The sequence below is a fragment of the Zea mays genome, chromosome 1 (assembly GCF_902167145.1).
Source record: "Zea mays cultivar B73 chromosome 1, Zm-B73-REFERENCE-NAM-5.0, whole genome shotgun sequence".
Lineage (NCBI taxonomy): Eukaryota > Viridiplantae > Streptophyta > Magnoliopsida > Poales > Poaceae > Zea > Zea mays.
The window spans coordinates 298155155-298179997 of NC_050096.1; positions in this window are offsets into that span (position 1 = coordinate 298155155).

Genomic DNA, 24843 nt, shown 5'->3' on the forward strand with positions numbered 1-24843 from the left:
GATTAACGTGCGGATACCTGTGTCAAGAGTTTGAACGTACTAAGCACATGCCGAGAAATATGGTAAATCGGTAAGCCTAGTACCTGAGTGAACCTGCCCGCAGACTTTGCCCCTCACGTGACCTGAGACGAGGTCTCCCATTCCGGTTATGGTGGGTACAAGTGCGGTCACTGCACGACGGCCAGTCGGGGTCAGTGAGGCATTGTACGCCAAGGCGGTGAGCCCTGATCTGTTGCCAGGGAATCGATGGGGACGGTTGATATGTGTGGGGACGGAGTGCCCCTACATGTCGTGTGTTTAGGTTTACCTTGCAAGGTTTAAAAACTCGATTCGAATCGTCTGCTTCTCGCAGCTAATGAGACTGCTTGATCCATTGTACTGCATTGAGTAACAAGTGGAAACATGATGAGTTGATATAAGATGTTGATTGCTAATAATGCTTGCTACCATGTATGAATAGCTAGTCCACTTTTAGCCTTAAGAGAGTCACACTTAATTTTGACCAAGTTAAAACCTTGATTTAGAAACTCAGCTAGTGCTTTTGGCAACCAAACCCCACAGCCAAACAGCTGCATGTCTAGAGGTAGAGGAGTAGACTCCTCACACCGGGTAAGTCTAGCTGAGTATTAGTATACTCAGCCTTGCTTGTGGCATAATTTTTACAGGTTCTCTGGAGGAAATGGTTGCTGGAGTGACTTGGCCGTCCATCTTGCCACCGGGTTGGACTGTCGAGTGGGACCCTGCCTCGGCTCAGGAGGAGCATGAGGAGTGATGGGACAGGCTTCCCCATCTCTCTGTTTAATTACCGTTAGTTTTATTCCGCTGCACTTCGAACAATGATGGTTACTTTTGCAAAAACTCCGATGATGATGATGATGATGTAATAATTTAATACTCTGACATGTATGGTTTTATGCTTTATTGTATTTGCTTTGTGACTCACCTTCGAGTGAGATTGTGGTACTTGATCCTGTCAGTGGCCGTGTCGGACTAGATCCGAGGGATTGACGGGTTATTCCCATCTAAGTGTGGTCTAGCCTCTAAGGCGGGGCTTAGGTACTTAAGTTGGAATAATTCGGGCAGTTCCGCCACAGCTGGTATCGGAGCTTGTACCACCACAGAGGAATCAATAAAACATGAATACCATCCTTTTCCAAAGTAAAACTTGATAGAAACAATGTTGGATAGATAGTAGGACGAGCAGGATAGACCTAGGACGTGAAGCCTTAGGATGATAGAAGGGTAGCTAGGTGGCTAAGTAACTAGGCCCCACAGGCCACTTTTACAGGATGGGAGTTCTTCCCTATTCCTTTTATCTTGTGGTGAGGTCGTTCAGGACGAGCATGCATGCATTCTTAATTAAGCAAATGGATAACTGAGTAAAGGACTTAAAAACAAGATAATAACCAACTAGGTCCCCAGTGCCTTTTCATTTAACTAGAGAAAGGCCAAGTTTTATTTTTCCTTGATTTTTTTATAATTCTTTTTCTTTTACTTACGCTTAACCGTACACAGATGACTTCCCACGGATCCTCCGATGACGGAAATGCACTGACCCACACTGACGGACTGACACGAGAGGGCTTTCCCCGCATTTTGTGGGAGGTACTTCAGGGGGCCGGATACGCGACACCCCCTCAGTACGCGGTGCAGCAGTTCGAGAAGCACCAAGTGCCCCGCTGTAGGGTGAGGATGACCTTGGAGCCTCATCCCCTGCAGCCAGGCTGGCGCTCTTTGGACTCCGAGTCTTTCGGATACCGAGCAGAGGACACGATCGAGGCGATCGCTCTGCATGGATTGACTACTTTCTGCGGATTCCATCCATTGGAGCTGGCTACCCACCCCATTGGCTTGTTCCCCGCTGAGAGGGAGGACGACCCAATGTGGAAGGATAGGGTGGAGCATGCCAAGGATATTTGGGCCATCTACCCAGGACAGACTGCGCACTTGACCGTACGATGTATGAATGCTCTGTACCGTCTGCAAGTAATGTGCGGTGAGGCGATGTCCCATCTGATGGCACTGCTGGAGGCAACAAAGATTACGTTGGACAACAGAGAGGAACTCGTGGTTGACTTGTCTCAAGAAATGGTGGAGAAGGACTTGCAGGTGGAGCAGCTATCCACGGATATCCAAGAATTGGAGGAGCTAGTGGGCACCAGGGAGAACACCATCGAGGTTCTAGAGGATCAGCTCATTAACACTCAGCAGCAGCTTGCTGAGGCTAACGAGCACCTGGACATGCATCACCAGGAGATCCAGGACCAGGAGGCCAACGAGGACGTCGACATCGAGGGAGGAGATGAGCCTGCCTCCAGTGTGGACACTGCTGGCTCGGGAAGACCACCTTCCCCCGAGTCGAGTGTTGCTTCGTTCGCTCACTAGGTGTTCGGGATAGGATTAGAAGTTGGATGGTCGGACTCCTCGCAGCTAGCTTAGCTTTTGCACCCTTGGGGTACTAGGCTAGATAGAGTTGAGTCATTTTGGGACAAATTGATGTAATCATGCTAAACTCTCTTGGAAGCTTGTTTGATGGATGCTGTCATCAGTTTAAATTTGGAAGGAAGAATTTATGCCTTTTAAAAACCTTTTGTTGAAGTCAGAGTCTATCATGTTGTTTTAACTTTTTCTCCGCGATAAATCTTGAACTTGGAGATGTGGTGTTAAGCATGTATATGGTTTTTCAGATGGCCGGGAGGCAGCGTCGTGGCCAGAATGAGCACGTTCCTCCACCGCCACCGCCTCCCACTCTGCAGGAGCTCATGGCTCAGCAGAATGAGATCTTGAGACAGCTGGCTCAGCGTCAGCCACCACCTCAGCACTATGGTGGTGGAGACCATCAGCGTCACCCTGCGGCGGCTACCTATCAGGAGTTCCTCAGCACCCAGCCTCCATTGTTTACAAGGGCGGAGGACCCACTTGATGCAGATGTATGGTTGCGAGTGGTGGAATCCAAATTCCCACTACTCCATGGAGCTTGCTCAGAGATCACCAAAGTCAGGTTCGCCACCCAGCAGCTTCGCGGACCTGCAAGAACTTGGTGGGATCATTTTCTTGCTATGCAGCCAGAGGACCGAGAGGTGGAATGGAGGGAGTTCAAGGCAGCTTTCAGGGGACACCATATACCAGCCGGGATTATGGACAGGAAGCTCAATGAGTTTTTGGCACTCACTCAGGGCAACAGGACAGTGTTGCAGTATGCCCAGGCCTTTAATGACTTGTGCCAGTATGCTGGGTATCATGTAGATACAGATGAGAAGAAGAGAGACAGGTTCAGGAGGGGGCTCAGCACTAAGCTCCGTGACCGTCTCAACACCGTCAGGGCCAACAGTTACAATGAGTTGGTCAACATGGCTATCTCCCAAGAGGACTGCATCACAGCTAGACAGGCAGAGAAGAAGAGGAAGACCCCTGTGGCAGGACCCTCAGCTCAGCCACAGCGCTTCAGGATTGTGTCCGACACCCAGAGCAGGGGACCCCAGCAGCAGCAAGGGCGATGGGTGATCTGACCGCAGCAGCAGCAGCAGGCACCCAACCGTACCCAATTTCCAGCTCAGAGGAGTAATCAGCAGCAGCAGCAGTACCGTCAGCTAAATGACAACAGGTGCTTCACTTGTGGCAACACCGGGCACTATGCCAAGAATTGCCCCAGGAACCAGCAGAGGCAGGGGCAGAATGTTAATCAGAACCAAGGGAAGAGGCAGAAGGTGCAAGTGAGGCAGGGCAGGCTGAACTTCACCACCATGGCTGATATTCCAGAGGGAGCACCCGTCTTGACTGGTATCTTTACATTTTTGAATTATCCTGCTATTGTTCTTTTTGATTCTGGTGCATCGCACAGTTTTATCAGTACCAAATTTAGTGCCAAGTGCCAATTGCCTTTTCACCACACCAATGGGGGTATTACAATCTAAACACCAGGAGGCAGGGTTGCCACCTATCAGATCAATAGGCACGTACCAATTAAGCTGGGTAGTCTCATTTTCAAAACCACTCTATTGATAATGGGATTGGATAGTGTGGATATCATCTTAGGGACTGATTGGTTATCACGGCACCACGCGGTGATTGATGTCGCAGCCAGAGCCATAGAAATCCGCTCCCCTTTGGATGGCGAGATCACCTTATATCTACCCGACCAGGGATGCACCCGTTCTTGTGCCTTTGCTATGATAGAGTCCCCAGTGGAAAAGATCCCAGTGGTCCGTGACTACCCGGACGTTTTTCCGGATGAATTGCCAGGGATGCCACCTGACCGAGATATTGAGTTCGCCATCGAATTGCAACCCGGGACAGCTCCTATCTCTAAGAGACCCTATAGGATGCCTCCCGCGGAATTGGCAGAATTGAAGAAGCAATTGCAAGAATTGTTGGACAAGGGGTTTATTTGCTCAAGTACTTCACCATGGGGATGTCCAGCATTATTTGTGAAGAAAAAGGATGAGAGTTTGAGGATGTGTGTTGACTACCGCCCTCTTAATGCGGTGACTATCAAGAACAAATACCCACTGCCCCGTATTGATGTTCTGTTCGATCAGTTGGTAGGAGCCAAGGTATTCTCCAAGATAGACCTTCGCTCAGGGTACCATCAGATCAAGATCCGTGCCAGCGATATTCCCAAGACGGCTTTCTCTACCAGATATGGGTTGTATGAATTTTTGGTGATGTCTTTTGGGCTGACCAATGCCCCGGCTTATTTTATGTACCTGATGAACTCAGTGTTCATGCCAGAGTTGGATAAGTTCGTGGTCGTTTTCATTGATGATATTCTAGTTTATTCCAAGAATGAAGCCGAGCACACCAAACATTTGCATACTGTACTTCAGAGACTGCGTGACCATCAGTTGTATGCTAAGTTGGCTAAGTGTGAGTTCTGGCTAAAGGAGATTAGATTCTTGGGTCACACAATTTCTCAGGATGGGATATCAGTTGATCCTGAGAAGGTACAAGAGGTAATGGATTGGAAACCCCCGACTACAGTGAAGCAAATTCGGAGTTTTCTGGGATTGGCGGGGTATTATCGACGATTTATTCCGGATTTCTCCAGAATTGCCAAACCAATGACTGAACTGTTGAAGAAGGGAGTCAAATTTGAGTGGAGTCAAAAGTGTGAAGATGCCTTTCATACCTTGAGGCAGCATTTGACAACAGCCCCAGTGTTGGCTCAGCCTGACAACACCGAGCCATTTGAAGTTTATTGTGATGCTTCTGGTACTGGATTGGGATGTGTCTTGATGCAAGAAAACAGAGTGATTGCTTACGCTTCCCGAGCACTCAGGCCCCATGAGCAGAACTACCCTACCCATGATTTAGAATTGGCAGCTGTGGTTCATGCTCTTAAGATATGGAGACACTACTTGATGGGAGCCCACTGTAACATCTACACTGATCACAAGAGTCTCAAGTACATTTTCACTCAGGCAGATCTGAACATGAGGCAGAGGAGATGGTTGGAGTTAATCAAGGACTATGAATTGGAGGTGCATTACCATCCTGGTAAAGCCAATGTTGTGGCAGATGCCTTGAGCAGAAAGGCCCAGTGCAATTGTATGAGCATGGATGTGGGAGTTACCACCCTGTGCGACGAGTTGTGCAAGCTTAACCTGGAAGTTGTTTCTTCGGGTGACCTAAGCTATATCTCGGTGGAGCCCACATTGCAAGAACAGATAATCAGGGCACATGTTGAGAATAAGGGTGTTCAGGTTATCAAAGATATGATCAAGCAAAAGGCAGAAAAATACAAGTGTTTCCGACAGGACAGCAAGGGAATTCTATGGTTTGGAGATCGATTGGTTGTTCCCAAGGACCCTGAGCTCAGAAAGAAGATACTGGATGAAGCTCACCTCTCCAAATTCTCCATGCACCCTGGTAGCAACAAGATGTACCATGATCTCCGATCTCTATATTGGTGGACTAGAATGAAAAGGGAAATTGCCAAGTACATATTCGAGTGTGACACCTGCCAGAGGATCAAAGCTAGTCATTTGAAGGCAGCAGGCCCTCTGCAACCCCTTCCCATACCATCTTGGAAATGGGAGGACATTTGCATGGACTTCATAGTGGGATTACCCAATACCTCCAGGCACCATGATTCTATTTGGGTTATTGTGGACAGGTTGACCAAGACTGCTCATTTCTTGCCGGTGCACACCACCCACAAGACAGAGAAGTACGCAGAAATTTATGTTGATCAGATAGTAAGATTGCATGGTATTCCAAAGACCATTGTATCTAACAGAGGAGCACTGTTTGTGGCACGCTTTTGGGAGAAACTGCAAGAATCACTTGGGACCCAAGTAATCCGAAGCTCAGCATATCACCCTCAAACAGATGGCCAGACAGAAAGGGTGAATCAGATCTTGGAAGACATGTTGCGAGCATGTGCACTACACTATGGGAAGGATTGGGACAAGTGTCTGTCTTTGGCAGAGTTTTCTTACAATAACAGCTATCAGTCTAGTCTAAAGATGGCACCTTTTGAGGCATTATATGGGAGAAGGTGTAGGACCCCACTAAATTGGTCTCAAGCAGGAGAAAGGGAAATTTTTGGGCCAGACTTGGTACTCGAGGCAGAGCCAAAGGTCCGGGTTATTACTAAGAACTTAGAAGCTGCTTAGGCCAGGCAAAGGAGCTATCATGATAAGAGGCGGAAGCCTCTACAGTTTGAGGTGGGAGATCTTGTCTATCTTAAGGTATCACCCACCAAGGGTGTCCAGAGATTCGGGATCAAGGGCAAGTTAGCCCCTCGCTACATTGGACCCTATGAGATCAAGGCAAGTTGTGGACCCGTAGCTTACCAATTGGAATTGCCACCCCACATGTCAGCAGTTCACAATGTGTTCCATGTATCTCAGCTGCGGAAATGTGTTCGCCTACCCACTGAAGTGCTACCGGAACCAGATATTGAGATAGAACCAGACTTGTCCTACCAAGAGTACCCCGTCAAGGTATTGGATCAAAAGGAAAGATCAACTCGGGCAAGGTCGGTCAGGATGTATAAAGTTCAGTGGAGTCACCATTCAGCGGAAGAAGCTACATGGGAGACTGAGGATTTTCTACGCTCTCGTTTCCCCGACTTTCTGCCCAAAGGAATCGGTATGTAACCCCAAAACCCCACCCCCACCTGCCCTTTGAATTCAATTATAAGAAAAACTTAGATAACAAGGATAGTCTAAGTTGTGGATTTAACTTAAGAAGGGCTTCCTTCTGAAGTTGCAAAGAGGATGACATTCGAAGAGCAGTTAATAAGAGAAACTTAAGTATAAAGGGAAAACAACACCAGCACACCTTCAAGCACCCTCCAAGGGACTCTACCTAAAATCTCGGGACGAGATTCCTTTAAGGGGGGAGGGCTGTAACACCCCAGGTGTTACCATGGCTAGAGCACACCTTGACACTAAGGACTGTGAGTTATATGAGGTAAAGGCTTAGGGCAACACATAAGAACTTGGAGGTCATGTGCTAATAAAGTTGCCAATGACATAAGAAGCATTACTCTAATCCTTGCTCACTTACTACCTTGGATAAGAGGGGAGAAGAACCCTAGACCTCTCTTAAACCCTATCTCCCAAAACCCTAGGTAAGAGGGAAAAGAGAGTGAACAAGTGTGCAAAGCATGAGTAATTTTTACCCAAACCTTAACTAGCCTTACAATCATCAATTAGGGGAGGGAAATATTGCAAAAAGACCCCTGGAGAAACCCCAATTCAAATCTCCAAGTGGAGAGAGAGCTAGAGCTCTCTATTTCCCTCTAAGTCAAATTCTAACCCTAATCCAAAGACCAGCCGTGTTCACCTTGAAGAGGGCACCAAAACCACTTAGGTTCTATACCAAAAATGTGGTATACCACCTAAGGCACCCCCTGGAAAAAGTGGAAACCGAGACTTGGACGTTTGATAGGATTTGGCATCAGTTTTGTCGCGAGGTGGGTAGTGAGACAAGCCAGATTTGGCGCCCGTCTATCTCCTGATCTAGGGCGTATCCTCCATTGGAACTCACACATGTGAGATAGCCCTAGGTGCCAGGAAGAGGTCTGCGCCGGATTCATGGCAAGATTCGCACGTTTGCGATCTCTGGAGACGTTTGAACAATGGAAGAAACACACCTCCACGTGTTCGACGCTTCCTGCCCGCGCCAGAGCACGCTCGCGCGCGCCCCCCGCATGCCCAGCGCCGCGCCCGAGCCAAGCCAGCGCCATGGCCCGCGCCCGCGCCTATAAAACCCTCCCAGACTTCGACTGCACTCTTCCGCGCACCCTCAAGCCTCACCGGAGTCCAGCTCGCCGCCGTTTGCCCGTGCGCAGCGTGTCCGCGGCCGCCCAATCCCTCTGTCACCGTAGACCGGCCAGTAGAGCCATTCCCAACTCCGTCCAGCCCTCGGAGAAGACTGTGCACACCTCCGTGAAGCTCCCCGAGCAAGGAATCGGAGTTGCTTCGCCGGAGAGGCCAGTCCACGCTCGCCGGAGCTCTCAACCCCGCCGGAGTACGTGGACCGGGTAAACCACTCCACCATCCTTCGATTCCTTGTGCACACGGTCGCTACGTTACCCCGTGAAGCTCACCGTGCCCTTGGATTGAACCAGTTCGCCGTGGTTTGGCCGGTACACTCGCCGCCGACGAGGACACCCGCCTGCGCGCGTGGACCGGGCGATTCCGGCCATCCCCGACGTCAAGCCGTACCTCGACGTGACCGCCGGAGCCTCCCCGAGCCAACCCCACCCTTCGCCGGACCTCCCTCGCCGCCGGTAAGCCGCGCCACCCTTTTCTTTCCCGCGGTTACTGTTTGCGTAAGGGGAAGGACTGCGGGTGAGAGGGAGAGAAGGTCAGGGGGTTTTGTGAAATGTCAGAGACACAGGGGAATAGTGTCGCGAGGGTAGATTTGCGAAGGTTGATTTAGTTTAAACTCAGGGACCTCGGTGTAAACTGTTTTTCCAGAAAACCTTTATTAAATCTGTTTTTAAATTGAACAGAAACTTTGAAAATTCATAACTTCTGTTTAATTCATCCAAATTTGGTCAAACCAATTTTGTCAGACTCTAAATAACATAACCCACTTAAGAAAAATATAAAACCCCCTATGTACTATAGAAAACTTTAAAGCTCTGATTTAATTATAGTTTTGACCAAAAGCTTAATAATAGGGCCAAAATTAGTTGCACTATTTGACTGGGGCTAGAAAAATTTTGAGAAGTTTATATCTACCTACTAACCCAAATAAAAATGTTAAACCTCTCTGTCCACTCCATTAAGTTAGTTTTTACCCCTTATTCTATAATATGCTTAAGGATAAGAAAAATAGAAAATGTAATTTAAACAATGAACCAGAGAGCACCCCTATTTTTGTTGGGATACTTATTTAATGTAGTTTGCTGGAAAAATATGTCATACCCTGGTTTAGTATAAAATAGGTAGGATACCTTTTATTTTAATAAAACAAGTGAAACTTAGAAAAACTCTACAAAAATAACCCCAAGATAAAAACACCCCCACCCTTGGGATAACTAATATTTTATTAATGAGAACTTAGGAAAAATATGAAATCTGCTGTTTGACATTTTTCAAATAATAATGTAGTAGAAAGTGCCCTTTTGACATTAAACTTAAGAAAATCATAACTAAATAACCACCCCTTAGTTTTCTGTGATTTTTGGCACAGAAGCCTATTATTACTGGTAGATGCCAATAAAAATAACCCTTAGGACAGACCCCACCTCTAATTAAGAATTGTAATACAAAGTGCCCCATTTACCCAACTTTTATTCTTTTTGTCTTAGGCATAGCCTTTATATATTGAGCCTAAAATTCTTAAGACAGGCTAGAATAGCAAAAGACAACCCACTGTAATTTTTACAGAATTTTTGGAAAATATTAAACCACTGTCATAGTTCAAACCTACACTAGAGACCATAAGTAGAAATTAAGAAAAAGGAAAATGAATAATGGTAATTAATGTCATCCTAAAACCCCTGTAAAAATTGTCCACTGAAATCTATAAAGACAATGCAAATCCACTATGTTATCCTAAATGAAAACCTAAACCTAAAAGGTAATAAGTATGTATACCACTAGAAGCCTCGCATGACTAAGAAACCCTAAGTCACTTCTTGACGTAGTTCTTTTGCTAGCATAATGTTATTAAATCTTGCATAATCATGACATACATGTTCATTGCATTCGATAGACTGTAACCTTGCTGACGGAGAGTACATCCTCGTGCCGGAGCAAGGAGCTGCTCAGGAGGTAGCCCCGGATCCAGCACCCGAGCCTGCACCAGAGGACCTGCCTGCCACTGCTTTGGAAGGCAAGCCCCGGTTTTATGCATAACCTGTTATTTATGCTATTTTACTTCACTTAATGATTGTAGGATTGATTGTGCACTTAGGTGTAGGAATTGTTTGAAACCCTAGTTGCATGATCTCAGGAATCCTTTTGAGATGAATACTAGTATGATAGGTCGAGTAGTTGCTTTATTTAAATAGTATCTCGGTAGAAGACGAGTGATTTTTCTAGCACTCGCGCGAGATCAGGAAATTGATTGTACCCACTTTCACACTATCATGATACTAGTTGGTGGACAACAATCCATGGGGATTGGTTGTTTACGAGATGGGAAAATGGAATAAGGATTAACGTGCGGATACCTGTGTCAAGCGTTTGGACGTACTAAGCACATGCCGAGAAATATGGTAAATCGGTAAGCCTAGTACCTGAGTGAACCTGCCCGCAGACTTTGCCCCTCACGCGACCTGAGACGAGGTCTCCCATTCCGGTTATGGTGGGTACAAGTGCGGTCACTGCACGACGGCCAGTCGGGGTCAGTGAGGCATTGTACGCCAAGGCGGTGAGCCCTGATCTGTTGCCAGGGAATCAATGGGGACGGTTGATATGTGTGGGGACGGAGTGCCCCTACATGTCGTGTGTTTAGGTTTACCTTGCAAGGTTTAAAAACTCGATTCGAATCGTCTGCTTCTCGCAGCTAATGAGACTGCTTGATCCATTGTACTGCATTGAGTAACAAGTGGAAACATGATGAGTTGATATAAGATGTTGATTGCTAATAATGCTTGCTACCATGTATGAATAGATAGTCCACTTTTAGCCTTAAGAGAGTCACACTTAATTTTGACCAAGTTAAAACCTTGATTTAGAAACTCAGCTAGTGCTTTTGGCAACCAAACCCCACAGCCAAACAGCTGCATGTCTAGAGGTAGAGGAGTAGACTCCTCACACCGGGTAAGTCTAGCTGAGTATTAGTATACTCAGCCTTGCTTGTGGCATAATTTTTACAGGTTCTCTGGAGGAAATGGTTGCTGGAGTGACTTGGCCGTCCATCTTGCCACCGGGTTGGACTGTCGAGTGGGACCCTGCCTCGGCTGAGGAGGAGCATGAGGAGTGATGGGACAGGCTTCCCCATCTCTCTGTTTAATTACCGTTAGTTTTATTCCACTGCACTTCGAACAATGATGATTACTTTTGCAAAAACTCTGATGATGATGATGATGTAATAATTTAATACTCTGACATGTATGGTTTTATGCTTTATTGTATTTGCTCTGTGACTCACCTTCGAGTGAGATTGTGGTACTTGATCCTGTCAGTGGCCGTGTCGGACTAGATCCGAGGGATTGACGGGTTATTCCCCTTTAAGTGTGGTCTAGCCTCTAAGGCGGGGCTTAGGTACTTAAGTTGGAATAATTCGGGTAGTTCCGCCACATTATGGCACAGAAAACGAGAGATATGGCGATCGAGAGGTCAAACGACGCGAAAACGGCGTTTGAACGAGAAATAGTGCCATAGGAGGTTTAGAATTCGAATTGAGGCATGAAATGATGTGGAATTGAGCCGAGACTTCACGAATAGGTTTATATGGGTAAATATGAGTGAAGTGTGTGCTTGTTTTGAATTTAGGTAAAGCAAATGGAATTTGGGCACTCGGCTCGGAAACGATCGCTCGAAACAGGGAAATGTGTGAAATTGAAGCCTCGTATATCAGATTGGCGTGAAATTTGGCGAACAGGTTACTGGAGATATTGTGAAGGTGCCTGAAAAATTTGGGTTCAATTGGAGCATTTTTGACTGGTTTGGGCATTTCACCGAACACGTGATGTGCGGGGATTTAGGGTTTGCGAGAGATGGCCATTTGGGGCTGTGAAACCCTCCCTAAGGAGCTCAAGACCTGCAGGGGGATGTAATGTGGCACTAGGGACCACAAACAAGCACATGGATTCACAGAATTTGGAATGGATTTGAAATTTGCACAAAAGGAGGGAGGGGAGAACATCTCTGGTGGCAGAAACAAAGAGAGAAAGGGGGAAAGAGGGAGCAGGGGCTGCTCACCAGAGAGGGAAGAAGGCACTGGCAGGAGCACAAATTCGCCGGAGTACGGCCACCGGCGAGAGAGAGAGAGGTGGATACCGCCGGAGAGACACCAGAGAGCAGACAGACAGAGAGCAGAGCTGAGAAGAAGTGCCTGGCCTCGGGCGTGGGCAGGGGAAAAGTTTTTTTAGAAATAAGTTATGGGCGCACCGGACAGTCTACAGTGCCTGTCCGGTGCACACCGGACAGCGCACAGTAGCTGTCCGATGAACCATCGGACAGCGCACAGGAAAGGGAGTTCCTGCGCGCGCGTGGCCGGTGCACCGGACATTGCACAGTGGAGTGTACGGTGCACACCAGACTGTCCGGTGACCCCAGACAAAGGGAAATTTTGAAATTTTTGAATTTTTCTATCTAGTTTTCAACCAAACCGAATCCCAACTTATAATCACACAAAATAACACTTGTTGGGACAGGTATTGGCACCCTCATATATTTTCTTATAATTTTTAAAATATTTTGCCATAGGCTAGATAATTTTTAGAGAAAATAGGCAAATGGTGAAATTTGCATTTTTGGCCTTGCACTAGGGGTTTTCATGAGTGTTTTGAGTTTTGAATACTCCCCCTAAGTGCAGTACCTCATGCATATTTCAAGAAACAATGATTGTATAATAAGTAAGAATTTAAGTGCTAAAAGCATAAAACTAAGACTTGTCAAGTTTGATCCGAGTTAAGCTTTTTCACTCGCTTTGTTGGCGGTTATCTCAACTAGGTTAGACAAGCCCTAGATGCAATACAAGAAATGTAAATATGCAATGCAAGCTTGACAACACCATTTGACATCTTAAATAAAATTTCTGAGATCAAGTATATTTAATTCATTCCTCAACATGCAAAAGCGGGTCTTATCAAGTGGCTTAGTGAAAATATCCTCTAATTGATCTTCCGACCTCAATCCTTCTAAAATGATGTCTCCTTTAGCAACATGATCTCCAAGGAAGTGATGACGGATATCAATGTGCTTGGTGCGAGAGTGTTGTACAGGATTATTAGCAATTTTAACAACACTCTCATTGTCACACAACAAAGGTACCTTTTCTAGAACTACACCATAGTCTAGAAGAGTTTGTTTCATATATAAAATTTGTGTGCAACAAGCACCCGCGGCAATGTATTCCGCTTCGGCGGTTGACAAGGCAACACTATTTTGCTTTTTGGATGTCCATGAAACTAGTGATCTCCCAAGCAAATGGCACCCCCAGAAGTACTTTTTCTATCAATTTTGCAACTGGCATAATCCGAATCGGAATAGCCAATTAAGTCAAAAGTAGCTCCAATTAAGTCAAAAGTAGCTCCTTTGGGATACCACAGACCAACGCTTGGGGTGTGCCTGAGATACCTAAGAATTCTTTTAACAGCGCGAAGATGAGCTTTCTTAGGATTAGATTGAAATCTAGCACACATGCAGACACTAAACATGATATCGGGCCTAGATGCGGTAAGGTACAATAAACTACCAACCATAGAACGGTAGAGAGTTTGATTAACCGGGTTACCTCCCTCATCTAGGTCGAGATGTCCATTTGTTGGCATAGGTGTCTTGATTGGTTTGCACTTCTCCATGTTGAACCTTTTCAACAAGTCTTTGGTATACTTCTCTTGTGAGAGAAAGTTACCATCTTTCATTTGCTTGACTTGAAAGCCGAGGAAGTACGTTAGCTCAGCAATCATTGACATCTCGAACTCCTTCCACATCAACTCACCAAATTCCTTGCAATGATAGTCATTTGTCGAGCCAAAGATTATGTCATCAACATATACTTGACAAATGAAAATATCACCGTTATGTTTCTTGGTGAATAGAGTTGTGTCGATGGTCCCGATCTCGAAGCCCTTTTCGATGAGGAAGTCGCGAAGACACTCATACCAAGCCCTTGGAGCTTGCTTTAGCCCATATAGCGCCTTGGACAACCTGTAAGCATGGTTAGGATATCTAGGGTCTTCAAATCCAGGTGGTTTCTCAACATATACAAGTTCATTTATGAAGCCATTTAAAAATGCACTTTTTACATCCATTTGATAAAAGCTTTATATCATAGCATGATGCATATGCGAGTAGGATACGGATGGCTTCCAGTCGAGCAACCGGTGCAAAGGTCTCTCCAAAATCTAAACCTTCAACTTGAGAGAATCCCTTTGCAACAAGTCTTGCCTTGTTCCTTACAATCACGCCTTGATCATCTTTTTTGTTTCTGAACACCCACTTTGTTCCAATGATTCTTGCATCTTGTGAGGGCTTCTCCAAGGTCCAAACTTGGTTACGGGTGAAGTTGTTAAGTTCTTCATGCATGGCATTCACCCAGTCCGGATCCTATAGCGCCTCATCTATACATGTAGGCTCAACACAAGAAACAAAGGAGTGATGTTCAATAAAAGAAGCATGTCTATGTGATCGAGTAATAACCCCTTGTGAAGGACTCCCAATGATTTGGTTTTGAGGATGAGCTTGAAGTAGTGATGAGTTTCTCCTGTCAACCACTTGGGAAGAAGATCCTGGAACATCAACATCTTCGGCTTGTACCCTTGCTTGTTCATGAGAGACAAATGTATCTTCATTTGCATGCCTCTCATCTTTTTCATCATCTTGTGGTACATTTGATGAAGAAGGTCTGTCAATGTTTTGCACCTCTTCTTCATCTTCTTTTGGTTTGATAGCTCCAATTGACATGTTCTTCATTGCTTCCCTAAGTGGCTCATCACCTACATCATCAAGATTCTCAAATGCTCCTTGGGATCCATTAGTCTCATCAAATTCCACATCATATGTTTCTTCTACCACACCAGTGGCATGATTGAATACTCGATATGCTTTGGACTTTAATGAATAACCCAATAGAAAACCAATATCACAACGTCTTTGAAACTTCCCTAGGTGATGGCGTTTCTTGTAGATGTAGCATTTGCATCCAAACACCCGGAAGAAGGAGACGTCTGGCTTTTTCGCATTTAGCAGTTCATAGGGAGTCTTCGCAAGCAGCCGGTGAGGAAATAGCCTGTTTGATGCATAACATGCAGTGTTGACAGCTTCAGCCCAAAACCTCTCTGGTGTGTTATACTCATCAATCATTGTTCTTGCAAGTGTGATCAAGGTCCTGTTTTTCCTTTCAACAACTCCATTTTGTTGAGGTGTATATGTTACAGATACTTCATGCTTGATCCCAATCTCATCATAGTACTCATGAATGTTGGTGTTGTAAAATTCTTTACCATTATCACTTCTAATCTTCTTGATCTTGCAATCGAATTCATTTTGAGCTTTCTTGGCAAACTTCTTGAATATAGATGCAACTTCAGATTTGTCATGGAGAAAGAACACCCAAGTGTATCTTGAGAAATCATCAACAATCACCAGACAGTAGAAGTTGCCACCAACACTTACATAATTTGTAGGTCCAATTAAATCCATATGAAGTAGTTCCAGTGGCCTTGAAGTTGACATGAAAGCTTTTGTAGGATGTGTATTAGCAACTTGCTTCCCAGCTTGACATGCACTACAAGGCTTGTCCTTTTCAAATACAACATCCTTTAATCCTTTAACCATGTCCTTCTTTAATACCTTCTTAAGTGTGCTCATCCCAACATGTGCAAGCCTCCTATGCCAAAGCCATCCAAGTGAAGCTTGGGTGAAGAGGCAAGTTCTTAAGTCTGCATCTTCTGAAGTGAAATCCACTAAGTAGAGATTGTTGTATCTAAATCCTTTGAACACCATTGATTCATCATCCATTTTTGATACAATAACCTCTGTTGGAGTGAATAAGCATTGAAGTCCAAGATCACAGAGTTGACCCACTGATAATAAATTGAAGCTCAAAGGTGCAACCAAGAGAACATTTGAAATTGATAAATCATTTGAAATTGCCACCTTGCCAAGTCCTTGCACTTTCCCTTTTGAATTATCTCCAAATGTGATTTTGTCTTGTCCATCAACATTCTCATCAAGTGAGGTGAACATCCGTGGGTTGCCTGTCATATGTTGTGTGCATCCACTGTCAATAACCCAATGGCTCCCACCGGTCTTGTAGTTCACCTACATCCACAGACAAATCAAGCTTGAGTTTTGAGGGCCCTATATTGCATAGGACCAGTGACTCTCTCAATCAAGGACTTTGCAACCCAAATTTGTCTAGGTCTACTCTTGTTTGTTGGACCTAGGAATGTAACTTTGACCTTTTCATTTGCAACTTTTCTTAGTACATAATGAGCATTGAAAGCAAATGGTCTTGAGTGCTTAGGCAAGGGAGTCGGTGGTTTGTCTTTGTAGTTGTGGGCAAAATGACCTTCTTTTCCACACTCAAAGCATTTGATAGGCTTGTGAGTCTGCTTTGGCTTGTATTGAGTAGTAGCTTTCTTTTGCACAAAAGCATTGTATCCAATACCACTCTTGTTGTTTTTCATGACAGTGTTCATGAGCAACTCATTTTGGAGGTATTGGCCCTTGTTGAACTTTTGCACACTTGTTGCAAGATGTTCATTTTCACTCTTAAGTTTCTTGACCTCATTTTTAAGCCTTTCATTATCCACTGCCAACTCATTGTTGAAATCATTGTTCTCAATAGCAACCTTTTCTCTAGTAGTTGCATCAGTCAAGTATCTCTTCAATTTTTGGTTGTCTAAGGTCAAGACTTCAACTTTTTTGGTCAATTCATCATGTAGACTAGTTTGCTCTCCTTGACTCAAATCATCACATGAGGTTGCTACATCAATCTTAACAACAGGGTTAATAGCCTCATGTGTATTGCAAGATAAAAGTTCATTTTCAACAAGAAGATTATCATGATCAAATTTAATCTTAGTATAGTCTTCCTTGATTTTCACTAGTCTATCTTTCAACTCCCTATTAGCTTCATTTAACTTGTCACATTTATCCTTAGCATCTTTTAGGGAGGCTGTGAGCTCATTTACAGTGGATGACATAGTTTTGTTCTCTTCATTCATTTCATCACTAGCTTTCATAACTATGTCATATTTGGCATTTAAAGATTCATTTTCATTTTTCAACTTATCACATTTAGCTTTTGACTTCCAAATGATTTGAGTATATTCTTTAAGCAAGTCAGCTAGTTCATCATATGAAGATGAAGCAAATTTCTCATCACTATCACTATCATCAGTAATATCAATATCATTTTGTACCTTTCGTTCTCCTCTAGCCATGAGGCATAGGTGAGAAGTCGATGATGGCGATGGTGGTGGTGAAGAGAAGTCCCCGGCGATGGCGGCAACTTTTTCATCATTTTCTTCTTCACTTGAAGAAGATGCACTTGATGACTCAATGTCAGTGAGCCAGTCACCAACAATATATGCCTTTCCATTTTTCTTTTTGTGGAACCTCTTTTGCTTCCCATCCTTCCTTTTGAAGAATCTCTTTTCCTTTTTCTCATCATCGATGTCATCTTCTTTCTTGCCCTTGAACTTGTTCTTCTTGGGCTTGTTACATTGATGAGCAAGATGACCAAGCTCTCCACAGTTGTAGTAGTCCATCTCAGAAATGGGCTTTCTTTTGCTGGAAAAGAATTTCTTCTTTCTTGAATCAAATTTGATGCCTTCTCTGTTGAGCTTCTTTAACATCTTGGTGGTCTTCCTCACCATCAAGGCAATGTTAGCATCAAGGTCATCATCACTTGAGGATTCTTCCTCAATTTGTACTTTAGCTTTTCCTTTTTCTTTCTTGATTTGCTTTGAGAGACAAATCCTTTCTCTTGGAAGATGACTCTTTCTTGTCATTGATGTGCATGTACATCTCATGAGCATTGATCTTTCCCAATATCTGTGTAGGTGTGGTAACTGAAAGATCCATTTGATGCAGCACAGTGACAATGTGTCCATATTTGTCAATTGGGAGGACACTGAGAATCTTCCTCACAACATCTGGTTGTGAGATTTGAGTAAGCCCGAATCCATTAACTTCCTCTACAAGAATATTGAGACGTGAGTACATAGCATTGGCATTTTCATTAGCAAGCATTTCAAAAGAATTTAACTTTCTCATAGCAATGTGATATCTCTCCTCACGCTCACTTCTAGTTCCTTCATGTAGAGCACAAATGTCCATCCACAAATCATGAGCATTTTTATGATTTCTAGCTCTATTGAACACATCTTTGCAAAGGCCTCTAAAAAGGGTGTTTTTGGCCTTAGCATTCTATTTCTCATAATTAAACTCATCACCTACAAGATTTGTGCGATCTCTAGGTTCGAGGAATCCTTGTGTGGCGGCTTTGTAGACACCAATGTCTATAGCCTCTAAATATGCTTCCATACGAATTTTCCAATATGGAAAATTGTCACCATCAGAAACGGGAGGAGGTCCATCCCCACCGGACATCGTTACTCTAGCGGTTAAGCTAATCTAAGAGCAACAAGGCTCTGATACCAATTGAAAGGATCACGATGCCAAAGAGCCCTCACCCACCAACTAGTCGTTACCAGCATTGTTATGCGCATGGGCACACCGGACAGTCCGGTGCGCCATCGGTGCGCCAATGGTCGACTCCAATGGCTAGTTCTGACAGCTAGCCGTTGGGCAGATGGCACACCGGACAGTGAACAGTCACTATCCGGTGCACACGGGATAGTCCGGTGCACTGTCTGGTGCGCTGTCCGGTGCACCACTAAAATTCCACTCGAGAACCTTGCGCTCTCGGGTTTCTGCGTGGGGAAACCCTTCCCCTGGGCCAGCTTGGCCCCACCTGGCAAAGGGCGCACCGGACAGTCCGGTGCACACCGGACAGTCCGGTGCTCCAAGGCTAGAAACCCTATTTTCTGTTTTATGCTGTTTTCAAATCGGTTTTTGTTCTAAGTTGAGTGTATGTTCTAGAGTGTCACCTAGCACTATATGTGAGTGTGAATGTGCACCAACACTACACTAGAACTCTCTTGGTCAAACTACTCATCGACAAACCCTCTTTATAGTACGGCTAAAAGAGAATAAAAGACCTAACTAGATCACAAGTGTTCACAACTCCTTGACACTCGGACTCCATAGACCTTCACTTTTTGTTTCGTCGTTTTAGCCGTTGCTTCGAGTTCTTATCTCCGAGATTGTTTTCACCGTTGTAGTACTTCTACCTGTAATGCGACCTAACTTACCATTTGTCTCTGCAAAATACATGTTAGTCACATATAACATTACGTTGTCATTAATCACTAAAACCAACCAGGGGCCTAGATGCTTTCAGGGAGGCGTACTATATTGTACAAATAGGGAAACCTAACAGGTGACTATACCTTTAGGGAATCTTTGCAAATGCTTCGTAGTGAATCCCTAGCCATTCACCTTGGAAGTGAATACAGGCTTGTCGGGTACCGTAATTAGGGGTGCCCCCAACACTCCTAAACATGGCTGGTAATCACCCTCAGCACAAACCGCAAAGATTGATAGGGCACGGTTCAGGTCAAGGCCTCATCTCCCAAGGGACGCGATCTCACCCGAGCCCAGCCTCGGGCAGGAACTATAGTCCCAGACGAATTCACGCCTCACCCAAGGGCCTCCTCAGGCAGTGGGCGCACCCTCGGCTCGCCCGAAGCCCAGCTCGGGCAGGCTTCGTCGTGAAGCAACCTTGGCCAAATCGTCTTACCAACCGACCATATCGCAGGCGCATTCAATGCGAAGATCACCTGGCACCTTATCCTGACACGCGCGCTGCAGTCAGCAAGGTCAAAGTGACCGCAGTCACTTCACCCCTTCACTGACCGATCTGACAGGAAAATAGCGTCGCTCGCCCCGCTCCGACTGCTGTGCCAACCACCCGGGAAAGGCTGACAACAGCAGAGTTCAGCCTCGGGCGCAACAGGAAGCTCCGCCTCGCCCGACCTTAGGCCTCGGCCTCGGGAGGGGGTCTCCGCCTCGCCCGACCCCAAGATTCAGCCTCAGCCTCGGCCTCGGGAGCAATCGCGTCCTCGCCCGACCCCGGTCTCGGCCTTGGGAGAAGTCTCCGCCTCGCCCGACCTTGGGCTCGGACCGATCGCGCCACTGGGGATACATCATTACCTTACTCCTAGCTAGCTCAGGCTACGAGGGAACAAGATCGGTGTCCCATCTGGCTCACCCCGGTAACAGGTAATGATGGTTCCCCGCGTGCGTCCATGACGTCGGTGGTTCTCAGCCCCCTACGGAAGCAAGGAGACGTCAGCCGGATCCCAGCCGCACCGCCAGCTGTGCTTCTACAGGGCTCAGGCACTTCTCCGACGGCCACGTTATCGCGTACACAGGGCTCAAGCACTTCTCAGACAGCCACGTTGGCATGTACACAAGGCTCAGGCACTTCTCTGCCAGACACGTTAGCGCATAGCTACACCCCCACTGTACATCTGGACCCTCTCCTTGCATCTATAAAAGGGAGGTCCAGGGCCTTCCTGCCCGGGGAGGTCGCGCGGGGGGACGAGCAAACGAACAGGCTCACTCTCTCTCTCGCGCGCGATGCTTGTAACCCCTACTACGAGCACCCCCGGTGTGAGATAATACAAGCCACATTCCCCCTTCTGTTCCATCTTGCGCCAACCCATCTGGGCAGGGGCACGCAGCGATAAATTCACTGGTCAGCTCGGTTGAGGGTCCCCCGGGTCCGAAACGCCAACAGTTGGCGCGCCAGGTAGGGGCATGCTCGTGTTAACGAACACCTTCCCGTTGAGTTTCAGATGTGTAGTCTTCAGCAACCTCTTCAGCCAGAGACGTTGTTCCGCTTCGGGAGTCTCAAGTTCATGTCCCTCGATGGCAGCTACGACATGGTACTCCTCCCCCCACAGCGCGACACCAACAACGACGGTCGTCAGCTCACCCGGCGGCGGCGAACTCGACGGCGTCTTCCCCCCGTGGCAAAAGAGCAGCATCCGGGTTTGCCCCGCCACCCTCCTCATCGCAGGAGGAGGAGACGGGGCAACCGTGGCCATGCAGGAGGCGACACCTCGTCGGTTGTCGGACCAGAGCGAGTCGACGACGCCGGCACCCCAGCGGGGGACATGTCGGGCGTTGTCCTCGCACCTGAGACAACGACGGATGTCGTTTCCCCGCAACGTGCCAACCCCAAGCGGACTGATGACGCCAGCACTCTCGTGAAGGATTTGCTGGGTGTTAGCCTCGTACTTGAGATAACGGTGCAGTCCGTCCCCGACGCGACTTCCCCACCGTCCATCGACCAAGAGGTACCGTCCATTTTCCACCCTGTGCCTTTTAGATTCAGCTTCGATCCACCAAGCGACCCCGCTTCGGTAAGCGCTTTCGTAAAGGCATATCCTAACCTTCTGGGGTACCATATGTGATCAACCTAGGACTGACTGAGGACCGTCTCAACCTACGGGCCCCCGGGTTCCGAGGAAGAAGACGACCCCGACTCCGGTTGGGATTTCTCCGGGCTCCGTGATCCCGGTGCCATGCGAGACTTCATGACCGCATGTGACTACTGCCTCTCTGGTTGCTCTGACGATGGCCACAACATTGACGATGAAGGTTGTGGCCCAAGTCGCGAATGTTTCCACGTTGATCTGGGGGATCGCGACGAAGGCAACCACCTCGGTATGCCGGAGGATGACGATCCCCCTGGGCCTGCTTCTCACGTTGACATCCCGCGGGAGCTAGCTGTGGTCCCAGTCCCTGCGAGGGGTCAGGACACATAGCTCGAGCAAATTTGCGAGATGCAGGCCAAGCTCGACTAGGAAGCATGGCAACTTGTGTAGCTCCGGCAAAACATCGAGTAGGAGTGGGCAGGCCAAGCACTCACCGGAGAAGCGCGTCATCGGGCCCGGGACGTCCAATGTCGTATCGTTGACGATGCCAGGGCAAGGCTGCCCCCGGCCTCCAGCGAGGTTAGCCAGAATCTAGCTGCAGCAGCAATGCTACTCCGAGCAATGCCGGAGCCATCCACCACCGAGGGGCGGCGTATCTAGGGCGAACTCAAGAATCTCCTGGGGGATGCCGTGGTCCGACGGGCCGAAAGCTCTACCTCCTGAAGGCAAGGGTGCCCCCGGAGCATCGCGCAACGACTTTCCGACTCATGCGGGAGGCCTTGGTCCACACCGAGCGCACGCGGGACGGGACGCCTGCAGCCTCGGATCGCCTCGGCAACGAGCAACACCATCGCGACCATCTAGCCCACCTCGATGAGAGGGTGCATCGAGGCTACCACCCCAGGCGCGGAGGACGCTACGACAGTGAGGAGGATCGGAATCCCTCGCCCGAACCACCAGGTCCGCGAGCCTTCAGTCGGGCCATACGATGGGCACCGTTCCCGGCTCGGTTCCGGGCCCCGACTACCATCACCAAGTACTCGGAGGAGACAAGGCTGGAGTTGTGGCTTGTGGACTATCGGCTCGCATGCCAGCTGGGAGGGACGGACGACGACAACCTCATCATCCGCAACCTCCCACTGTTCCTCTCCGACGCTGCCCGGGCCTGGCTAGAGCATCTGCCTCCCGCGTAGATCTCCAACTGGGACGACCTGGTCAAGGCCTTCACGGGAAACTTCCAAGGTACGTACGTGCGCCCTGGTAACTCCTGGGATCTCCGAAGCTGCTGCCAGCAGCCAGCAGCCAGGGGAATCCCTGCGAGAGTACATCCAACGGTTTTCAAAGCAGCGCGCCGAGCTGCCCAACATCACCGACTCGGACGTCATCGGGGCGTTCCTCACCGGCACCACGTGTTGAGACCTGGTGAGCAAACTTGGGCGCAAGACTCCCACCAAGGCAAGCGAATTGATGGACATAGCCACCATGTTCGCCTCTGGTCAGGAGGTGGTCGAGGCCATCTTCCGGAAGGACAAGCAACCTCAGGGACGGCAGCAGGAAGACGTCCTCGAGGCATCCGCCCAGCGTGGCACGAAGAAGAAGGCCAAGAAGAAGGCGCAAGCAAAGCGCGACGCCGCTGACGCGGATCTCGTCACTGTTGTCGAGCACAGGAACCCACGGAAGCCTCCCGGAGGGGCCAACCTATTCGACAAGATGCTCAAGGAGTCGTGCCCCCTATCACGAGGGTCCCGTCAAGCACACCCTTGAGGAATGTGTCATGCTTCGGCGCTACTTCCAGGAAGTCGGGCCCCCGGTGGAAGGTGGCAAGGACCAAGGCAACAACAAGAAGGAGGGCGACAAGGAAGAGGAGTTGCCAGAGGTCCATGGCTGCTTCATGATCTACGGTGGGCAAGTGGCGAACGTCTCGGTTCGGCACCGCAAGCAGGAGCGCCGAGAAGTCTGCTCGGTGAGGGTGGCGGTGCCAGTCTACCTAGACTGGTCCGACAAGCCCATCACCTTTGACCAAGGCAACCACCCAACTGCGTGCCGAGCCCAGGAAGGTACCCGCTCGTTGTCGACCCTGTCATCGGCAACGCTAGGCTCACCAAGGTCCTCATGGACGGAGGTAGCAGCCTCAACATCATTTACGCCGAGACCCTCGGGCTCTTGGGGATCGATCTGTCCATGATCCGGGCCGGTGCGGCACCCTTCCACGGGATCGTCCCCGGTAAGCGCGTCCTGCCCCTTGGGCAACTTGATTTGCCTGTCTGCTTCGGAACTCCCTCCAACTTCCGCAGGGAAACCCTCACGTTTGAGGTGGTCGGGTTCTGAGGGACCTACCACGCGGTGCTGGGGAGACCGTGCTACGCCAAGTTCATGGTCGTCCCCAACTACACGTACCTCAAGCTCAAGATGTCAGGCCCCTACGGGGTCATCACCGTCGGATCCACGTATCGACACGCGTATGAATGCGACGTGGAGTGTGTGGAGAACGCTGAGGCCCTCGCCGAGTCCGAGGCCCTCATCGCCGACCTAGAGTGCCTCTCCAAGGAGGTGCCTGATGTGAAGCGCCACACCGGCAACTTCGAACCGGCTGAGGCGGTTAAGTCCGTCGCCCTCGACCCCAGCAACGACGCCTGCAAGCAAGTCCGTATCGGCTCCGAGCTCGACCCCAAATAGGAAGCAGTGCTCATCGACTTTCTCCGCGCAAACGCCGAAACTTTTGCGTGGAGTCCCTCGGACATGCCCGTCATACCGAGGGATGTCGCCGAGCACTCACTGGACATCCGAGCCGGCACCCGACCCGTGAAGCAGCGCCTGCACCGTTTTGATGAAGAAAAGCGCAGGGCCATAGGCGAGGAGGTCCACAAGCTGATGGCTGCAGGGTTCATCAAAGAGGTATTCCATCCCGAATGGTTAGCTAACCTTGTGCTTGTAAAGAAAAAAGGTGGGAAATGGAGGATGTGCGTAGACTACACTGGTCTAAACAAAGCATGTCCGAAGGTTCCCTACCCTCTGCCTCGCATCGATCAAATTGTGGACTCCACTGCTGGGTGCGAAACCCTGTCATTCCTCGACGCCTATTCAGGTTATCACCAAATCAAGATGAAAGAGTCCGACCAGCTCACGACTTCTTTCATCATACCTTTTGGCATGTATTGTTATACTACTATGCCATTTGGCTTGAGGAATGCAGGTGCAACATACCAAAGGTGCATGAACCACGTGTTCGGGGAGCACATCGGCCG